Below are 9,370 nucleotides of genomic sequence, written 5' to 3'. Positions count from 1 at the left end.
CTTAGTTAGCCTTTTAAAATGATATCAGATTAGTAAACAGAATGTGCCTTTGGAACATTGGATGGATGGTTGCTGATAATGGGCAATGTAGATATTGCATTAAAGATTTTTCTTTCTACAACAGTCAAGAACCCTTTGCCATTATGTAAGCACATAATGTAATCTGATAACTGCTGCCTTGATTAAACAATGCAACTGATCTCAGCTGGTATTCTGTCTATAATGGACTATAATGGAGTGGAATGGACATTTCTAAGTGACCCCAAACATTTGACCGGTAGTGTATATATACTGTAGGTATATATAGGTATACTATAGGCTACATATCCTGCACTGTGTATGTAATCATGTGCTGTATTTCCTGTGCGTATGCTTGTGTTCATTTCCATCTCTCTGGAGCTTGAGTAAGCAGCAGGGCGTAGAAAGGGAAGCAATAAGCACTGAACGTTTGCAATCAAGCTCTGGGTCTGATATCCATTCTGGCTGCATTCATGAGTAATCTGCACTCCCATGTAAAAACACAGGCCCAGCTACTGCCCATTACCGTCCCTCTTGTGCAAGCCAACAGGGAAAGTAATATAGGGATAAATTGATATATTCAAAGCCCTCAGCCTGTGCCATTTGTGCCATCCTCGCCTGATTTGTTCTAATGTGAAAAAATCTAATCCGGGCTCGGAAAGCAGATTATGATGCATTAAATTCTTTAATATTGGAGTATTTTAATACCCCATTTGAAAAGGGGGGGGGGGAGGGTAGGCAATGCAAGCAGATTATTGGGAGAGAGAAAAACCCAAAACATTTGGAATAGAAACAGCAAACAAACAAGTCATCAGAGCCCAGACCTGCCTGCCATTCATTTCTGAGAAATACACCCTTCGCCACTCCCCCCCCCCCCCCACCCCACCCACCCTTCCCTCAGTCCAAATGGGCCTGGATATATGAAATAGAATTTTCATTGAAGAGCATGTAAGTCCGCACACATCTCCCATAATCCCACACTCACATCACAGCAACTAAAACCTCTGTTGCTAGATGACAAAAAAAATCCCCTTTGTTGAGTCGATGATCTGAGCCTTGCTGAGCTCGTAAAAACAGAAATGCTGGATTTCAGCTGTCTTTAGTTACCCAGATACCCTCATGATAGTACTTATGAGGCCTCCAGGACATGCGAGAGGGAGCTTACAGTAAAATAAGAGAATAAATATACTCCTTTAAGTTGTTGTAACGGTCTGTGACCTGTGCTAGATTAGCATGGCCCCTGCGCAAGGATGACACGCAAATTCGTGAAGCGTTCCATATTTTTTGGGGCAGCCGTGGCTTACTGGTTAACGCTTCAGACTTGTAACCAGAGGGTTGCTGGTTCGAACCCCGACTAGTAGGGACGGCTGAAGTGCCTTTGAGCAAGGCACCTAACCCCTCACTGCTCCCCAAGCGCCGCTGTTGTAGCAGGCAGCTCACTGTGCCGGGATTAGTGTGTGCACTTTACCTCACTGTGTGATACATATGCGTCCCACTGTTGACGAACTGTTGTTCTTTTATTCCAGACAAATAAAAAGGTATGATTTGTATACATTCAGCTAGCTTTTCTGCCTAGTTCATTTTCATTTCTTAATGTTTACAATTACAGTGCATGATAATCCTGCCTTATATTTGCTGGGTTGAGGGCATCAACCTGAGGAAGACCACTGACTTCTCCAGCAGCACCACAGAGACCTGCTAAAAAGCGTCGATGTAAACCACACTCACTGTTTCAGCTCCGCAGCCTGAGACACTACCATGGTTAAACTCTTCAAAGTTTTCTTCTGTTCAGTACAAAACACACACACACACACACACACACACACACACACACACACACACACACACACACACAAAAACACAACAGGCTACAGAGGCAAATATTTTACATTGCTTTTGTGCCTGTTTGTTTGTTTTCAAAGTGAGGCCACACATCAGCAAGGAAACATTTGACTGTTGCATAAATAAAATGATGGATTGTGTCCACCCTCACACTCTTGGTTTTGAGAGGGGTGTGTATGGGGGGGGGGGCATCATACAAGGCGTAAAATCCTCATAGCAAATCATCTCCAAATGAGGAGCCTGAGGAACAATGCACAATGCTGGTGGTTAGTATTCAATCTCATTTCTGCTGTGCCCACAGGCCTGCCGTATCCTCGCCTTGCATTAACCTATATGTCCATCACTAAGGGGAGGGGAGGGGGGCGATTATTAGAAAACTCCCACACTGGTGCACCAGATGTAAAATACAATGGAACAAATTGGCACAGTCTGATTCAGTTTTGGAGTTATGTAACTCACTGATTGCCTGCAACAAAAAAAAAAAGAAAAGAAAAGAAAAACACTTTTCGGTTTTCCTCCATGCATGCTCATTACACATTATTCATTTGAAAATGTCACTCTGGGATGACAGATAGAGTTTTGACTCCAAATTTGCCGGTACGCTGAAGTATCTGCTCAAATTAAATACAGAACAAGAGCTCAATGAACCGTCAGTGAAAACATCGATGGAGAATCTTACAGCAGGAAGGCTAAGCACCCGGCACTTCAAAGGTCACCCATTTAAAGATCTGATAATGCAACACAGCATCTGATGGCCAACAGTGCCAGTGAAAAATAATGAGGTATTCATCAAATGTCAAAGGTCTTAATTCTCAATAACACTTTTAAAGTGTATGTGTGCATGTGCATGTTCATGTCTATGTTTTTTTCTATATTCTATATTTTATATTCTATATTTTATTATATTCTATATTTTATAATATATTCTATATTTCATATTCTATATTTTATTCTATATTGTGGAGAAATGATATGGCTGATGGTTCATTCCAGGAATTTACAAATGAAGGTTTGATTCAGAATTGTAAAGTCACATACTCCCATGCATTTCAATATCTGTTGCTACATAATATAGATGCTTACATACTAAAATTTAGCCCACAATGCGAAAACAAAGTACATTAATGCCCAGTTTTGACTAAAACTATAAAGTGCCACCGCCAAACACCTTATGTTGGATGACCAACAAAACTAAAGCCCTTTGCTGACCAGCCTAATTCCTGTATGACTGAGACCAAGTAATGTGAAACAAACTGGCAAGACAGCAAAACTGCAGAAATGGAGTAAGATAGTCAATGCTAGACTAGACAGGCAAGAGCTCACTTCAAGTGCATGTCCACCTTGTTTGTAGTCCAGATATTAAGGCCTTGATGTTCTGTCTTTCTTGCCCTATGTGTCTGTATACATATGTGTGTAATGGTTTGTTGTACATGTTGTACGTACACATTTGTGTGCATGTGTTTTTGTATGTGTATTCATATACCTTTTGGATGTGACTGCATTAGCGTGTGTGTATGTGTGTATTATTAATGAGAGTATATCATGGGTATATTGATACATGTGTGTGTGTGTGTGTGTGTGTGTGTGTGTGTGTGTGTGTGTGTGATAGTGGTGTAGGTCGTTGGTGTGGTAATGAGACGCAGGGTGCCCATCTGCCCCATAAGCCCCTGAGACAGCATGCGACGCCCCCACCCGCTCCACCCTACTGACCTTTCACCTCTAGGATTAGGTCTGAGCCATGTGCCGCAGAGGGGGGCTGTGTGTGTGTGTGTGTGTGTGTGTGTGTGTGTTCAAGGGCATGGTGTGCAGTGGGGACTAGGGGACAGGGCATGCCTCCCCCAAACTCTGAAATAGGCAATGTGTGTCCCAAGCCCCCCTACTATGAAAACATTAAAACTGATTTTCAACTGTGGTCCTTTGTCAATTTACACCAAGTTTAGGACATTGTTGATATCAATCCCTTACAGCTTTGACTCTGCGTGAGTGCATCCATAGGTGTGTATATGTGTGTGTATACGTACTCAGACGAACACCAGCATAATTGTATGTGTGTTTACACTTGTGTGCATATGTTTGTTCGGTATGTGTGTGTGTGTGTGTGTGTGTGTTTTGGAGTGTGTGTGTGTGTGTGTTCGTGTGTGTGTGTGTGTGTGTGTGTGTATGTGTGTGTGTGTTTTGGAGTGTGTGTGTGTGTGTGTGTGTGTGTGTGTGTGTGTGTGTGTGTGTGTGTGTGTGTGTGTGTGTGTGTGTGTGTGTGTGTTTTGGAGTGTGTGTGAGGTGAAGGTGGCAGGCCCCAGGCCGGCTGCACATCACGCCTCCAGCCGTGAGCACAATCATCTCCCCCACGGACACATACAGATTCCTAGCACCCCCTGCCCATGCTGGCCCCTCCCCCTGCCCTTCAGTGTGTCCAGAGAAGGAGAGACACACCTGACCTGACTTTAGACATCAGGGGAGAAAAAGACAACGGAAAGAATCTGTAGCAAAAAAAGAGCTATAAAACTTAGAAATAAAAACACACAACAAACATTACACAAAAAACATATACATATACAATAGGATCTCAGAAATGTGGGGACAGTGTATTACATTATTCATTTATTATTTATCAAAATATGACATACAAATGTAGAATGCTTCATCCTTACACAGCACTAATCATACACAGCATCTTAGGAATCTATGAAAGATTTGTAATGCTTAGCTGCTAATATAGACTGCAATGATACTGATGGCTCTGGCCCCAATTAGGGCCTGATTGATCTGGGAACCATATTCATATCTTCTTTATGAACATAACCTTTCTACCACAGACAGGAGCAATGCCAAGACATAATCAAACAAGAACACTGTAAATTATGTATATTAATATAATAGATACAATATATAGATGTAATGCTGTTCAAAAGTGTTTCTCATATTAATTTTTGAAACATAATTTAACATGTCATATTTCTTCCTGTTATTCAGCTTTAATAGCCCCTGCCAGGTTTGCCCCACTATGGGGTGACATATGGTGCGCTCCTCTGGTCAGGGTAATTAGTTTGCCAGGTTTGGGGGGCAGGGGGCCTAAGATGCCTCTCTGCGTTGTGTAACAGCCCAACTCACAGCCCAGGCCGCCTAATAAGGAGGCTTACTCCACGTCTGAGGGTGAAACGTGCATCCTCAGTCCTGTCATGTGTGATCATTTTAAAGCTCTATCCCAGCAGCCTTAGCACTAGCCTGACCGAGCCCCTGCAGCTTAACCCCCCCACCCCCACCTGTCCTCTCTCCTCCCCTCTCCTCCCCGCCCCTCCCCCCGACCACACACATGTCGTCAACTACCAATCAGGAGACGGCAGTGCGGCTCCCAGGCTCCTCCCCCAGTAACGCGGGCTGGAGACGGCCTCTGCCCCTCAGCCACGGGGGCCCGCACGCACGCACGCACGCACGCACGATCTGTCCTGAGCCTGCGCGGCACGGCGCGGGAGAGCCTAATCCCAGATTACACTGCATGGGATTAGGACATGCTGATGCGCAGGTTTCAATTCACCTCCAGAACTCCTGAAATTTTTTTTTGTGTGTATACACACACACACACACACACACACACACATCTACATATATAGGCAACTGTTTATCATATGGCTCTTCAGAATGGTGCAGAAAGTTCCTGCATTATTCCACAGTTCACTAATCTTACGGCTTCGATGGGTCAGAATGCCTGAAATGTATCTAGGATAGCCTACATTAATCCGACTAATGAGCATCACATTACACTCAAAGTACCAGGTTCAACTCGTATCAGTGCTCTGGTCCATCACACTAACACTATGAGTGTCAAACAGAACTCTGCTGATCCAGAGCAAACCATACATAAACCTACCGCCTTTACCACTACTACTGCTAACCTATGGACCCTTTCAAGAGAGTTCCATTATCAGCATCATAGTTGGCCCCACAAGACTTCCTTTTTAACATTCCATATGTTATCTTAATGCAGAGGAAGTAGATTGGGGCCCAAATAGAACGTTCAAGCATTGTTTTTGTTTACCTTGTTGAAAGGGTCTCATATTAATGTTTGAACTGAAGAACTGAAAAGGATGTGTGGAATTTCAAAACAGTTCCAGCAGACGATGTCATAAAGGGAGAAGGCTTCTAGAACCCTCTGTGTGAGGATTTGTGCGGCGCAAACAATCGTGATCAGATTCTCTGGCTGGCCCAGCGCCCATTGATTCCACCGGGCTTAAGGAAATGAAATTGTCCCTCTGTCACTTGTGTTCCACTGTGGCCAGGTGACATGAGGCTCACGTGAGGAGAAACAAGAGGAGATACTCATCGACCCCTAACCACTGACAAATGGCTGCACTGATAGTGAATGCCACACAGAACAAAGTGTTAACAATGACAGAACGCCAACATATTCTTATCTCATAACATCCCCAAGCAACTCATGAGGAGACAATCTAGGTCATCATTACACCTTTGGCCAACACCAGTACCACAAAATCCACTTCAGCAACAACCAGAGGTAGAGAAGGCAGTGAGATAATCATAAGAACAGCAGCTGTGAATGGCCAATCCAAATAAGTGCATGTTCAAATCTGATATATGAAGCTGACCAGGGATGTGCATTGATTGACAGTATTTAATATGCAAGAGTCCTTGATGTATAGCTTCTGCATAGCCACAGTGTTTTTGTTTACAAAAAATACAGAAAAAATACAAAAAACAATACAGCCTTGAAAATTCAAATGACCCTTCATTATAATAATTCATACATCACGTGTGACGTGTCAATTAGAAGCTCCGAGTCAACAACGGGTGCAGTGCCTGCAGAATAATTAAATTGAAATATTAATGGTGAAATGTTCTCGCAAGCCGGCGACTCGTGATCAATCTACGCTTAATGAGTCATTCATCTCCCTCCTTTTCCTCTCCTGCTCTCTCTCTCTCTATCTCTCTCTCTCCCCCTCTCTTTCTGAGGGCACGCCTGGCTAGAGGTCGTTCATAAAGTATTTGCAAATCATTTCCTAAACAAAAGCAATTTATTCTTAATAGCAGTTTTTAGGCCTCACCCCCCATTGCACATACACACACACACACACACACACACGGCACACAAACATGGTTGAATAAGAGGTGGTCTTACAAGATGCAAATAGGCAAGTGGCTGCTGAAAACAGCATGGAGCTAGCTGAGCTGTGTGCATGTGTGTGTGAGAGAGAGAGAATGACTGAGTTTAGTGTGGGAGGTAGCGTAGTTATTTACAGTGGTCATAGAGGATCATTTATATGGTAATGGACATCTCATCTGAATGTAAATAAATCTAAATCTACACTCCCACAACTGGACTGCCTAATGTGTAATTCCTTTCACGTACACTAATACGGTCTTCCCCCCATCAGAATTTCACAATATCATATTTACCCTCAGAAAATGACCACAAAATGATTAAATTTGTCCCAACTGTGCTGTATACCCACTGCATTCAGAAGCACTAACTGCAGGGAAAAAACAGTGCTCTGAAACCATGGCGTGCATTCTTTTCTTTTAGTATTTTCTTATTTGGGGGGGTGGGGGGTGAGCTGTTCCGCCATGTTGCACGTCATTGCTGATCTCCTTGCTGACTCATTTTGCTTGGGCGACGTGATCCTTGTTTGCGTCGAGCGGCCACCTCGTTTAGAGCTGGGCCCTGGGTTATTTTGAGGCTTATTAGTCCTGACCTGGGCAACAGAGGGCTGCCTCGTCCGATCTGTCAAATGAGACCAACTTCTGTCCAGCTCCATAATAGGATTTGCCAAACAGTAGTGACTTAGCACTTAAAGAGCTAGGTGGGTCACTTCTGCAAAGTGGGTAAGAACGGCTTAAACCGTTTAAGCGCCATTGCCGAGCTTGACGTGATGTTCTGGTGTTTGCAAGGCATCTTCAAGTCTATGTGTGTCTAAGAGAGAATGTGTATATATGGATGTGTGTGTGTGTGTGTGTGTGTGTGTGTGTGTGTGTGTGTGTGTGTGTGTGTGTGTGTGTGTGCGCGCGCCCGCGCGTGTGTGTGTGTTTGTGCATGTGTGTACATGTGTGCACTGTGGCTTGGAGAGCTGATGGGGGAGACACCTTGGGTTTGTTCTCTATTTACAGGCCTGCGTCCTTCGACGACAAACTTGGCAAACAAGGGAGGCACGCGTGGCTTTGTTTGAATATGCATCACCTCCCAAAGGGCAAACAAATTAATGAATATTCACCCTTAATCTATAGCCCAAGGCCTGCATGCATAATTCATCGTGTGTGTGAACGTTCTTCTGCTCAGACGCATCAACTTTGTCACCGCTGATCATTATTTCATTATTTCAGTGTTTACTTGAGTCTCCCCCCATTTTTCTCCACCCTTGTTCAAAACCGTTCCAGAAGAGAGGAAGAAAAGAGGCTAAGCTAAGCTGCCCCCCTCTCTAGTTCCTTGGGTGGGTAAGCCAAGGAGAGTATCATGGCCAAAAGATTTGGGGAATGTGGCGGCCGACAGATACCGAGAATCCAAAAACAGCCAGTGATGGAGGAAGCGGAGGTGTGAAGGCCAGGCCCTGTGGAAGATAGTGGGCTTTTTTTTGTTTGTTTATTTTTTTTGTGTGTGTGATCATTTGCAATGTAAAGTGACTTGCGCTATATCAAGACAACACAACAGTCAGTTAACAGAAAATTAAGCCATTGAGCCACTGAAACATGTTTGGAGGAAAAAATAAATAAGACATCTGGTGTCTGAGGTTTTTACATCAAACTTATTGCTTCTGAAAAAATGCATTTATGCATATAAGTCTTTCTTTTTTTATTTCTCCACACATACATACAGTACATATGCAGAAACACACACACACACACACACACACACACACACACACACACACACACACACACACACACACACACACACACACAGAAAGAGAGAGAGAGAGAAAAAAAAATACACACACACACACACATACACACAGAATGCACATACTCAAAGAGAGCTGGAACCTTGTTGGAAGTGTAGGCTAACTGCCACCTCAGGCGGAGCTGCTCTCACTGAGAGCTGCTGAGGGGTGCTGGTCAGCGCGGGGCTCTCTCCCCATCATGCCCACACACAGTGAGGTGACCAGTTAAAAGCCCCTACCCCTTTCTTTCTCTCTTTTCTACACTGAAAGCATGGCTACCTTCTTCCACACAATTGCTTCCTCTAATCAGACCACATTAGCAGTGCAAAATATTTTCATATCAAAGCACACAAGGACAGAAAATGGTGCACTGGCTTAAAACACGTTTTTAAGATGTAATTGACATTTTAAGGAAGACCCTAAAATGGAGTGCCAATTACACTTCACAATAATAATAACATAAATATGATTTATATAATGTAATTAGAAGTTGTACACAATGAATTGCAGACAGGAACATTTGGTAACCCGATTAAAAGGCAGAGAGGAATGTGAGACCGCAATAATGTGTTTTATTTATTGATTAAACCAGTTAACAAATTAATGGGGTTAAATCAATGGCAGGA

At 43.5% G+C, this 9,370-nt stretch overlaps 1 pseudogene; it reads left to right on the top strand.

The window, feature by feature from the left end:
* The first annotated feature begins 1,242 nt into the window (after positions 1-1,242).
* Positions 1,243-1,303, top strand: LOC121689002 (annotated as a pseudogene).
* The last annotated feature ends 8,067 nt before the right edge of the window (positions 1,304-9,370 follow it).

Source organism: Alosa sapidissima, chromosome 17 (genome assembly GCF_018492685.1).
Source record: "Alosa sapidissima isolate fAloSap1 chromosome 17, fAloSap1.pri, whole genome shotgun sequence".
Classification (NCBI taxonomy): domain Eukaryota; kingdom Metazoa; phylum Chordata; class Actinopteri; order Clupeiformes; family Clupeidae; genus Alosa; species Alosa sapidissima.
The sequence above is the reverse complement of the archived record's forward strand: the minus strand, read 5'-3'. Positions and strand labels throughout refer to the sequence as shown.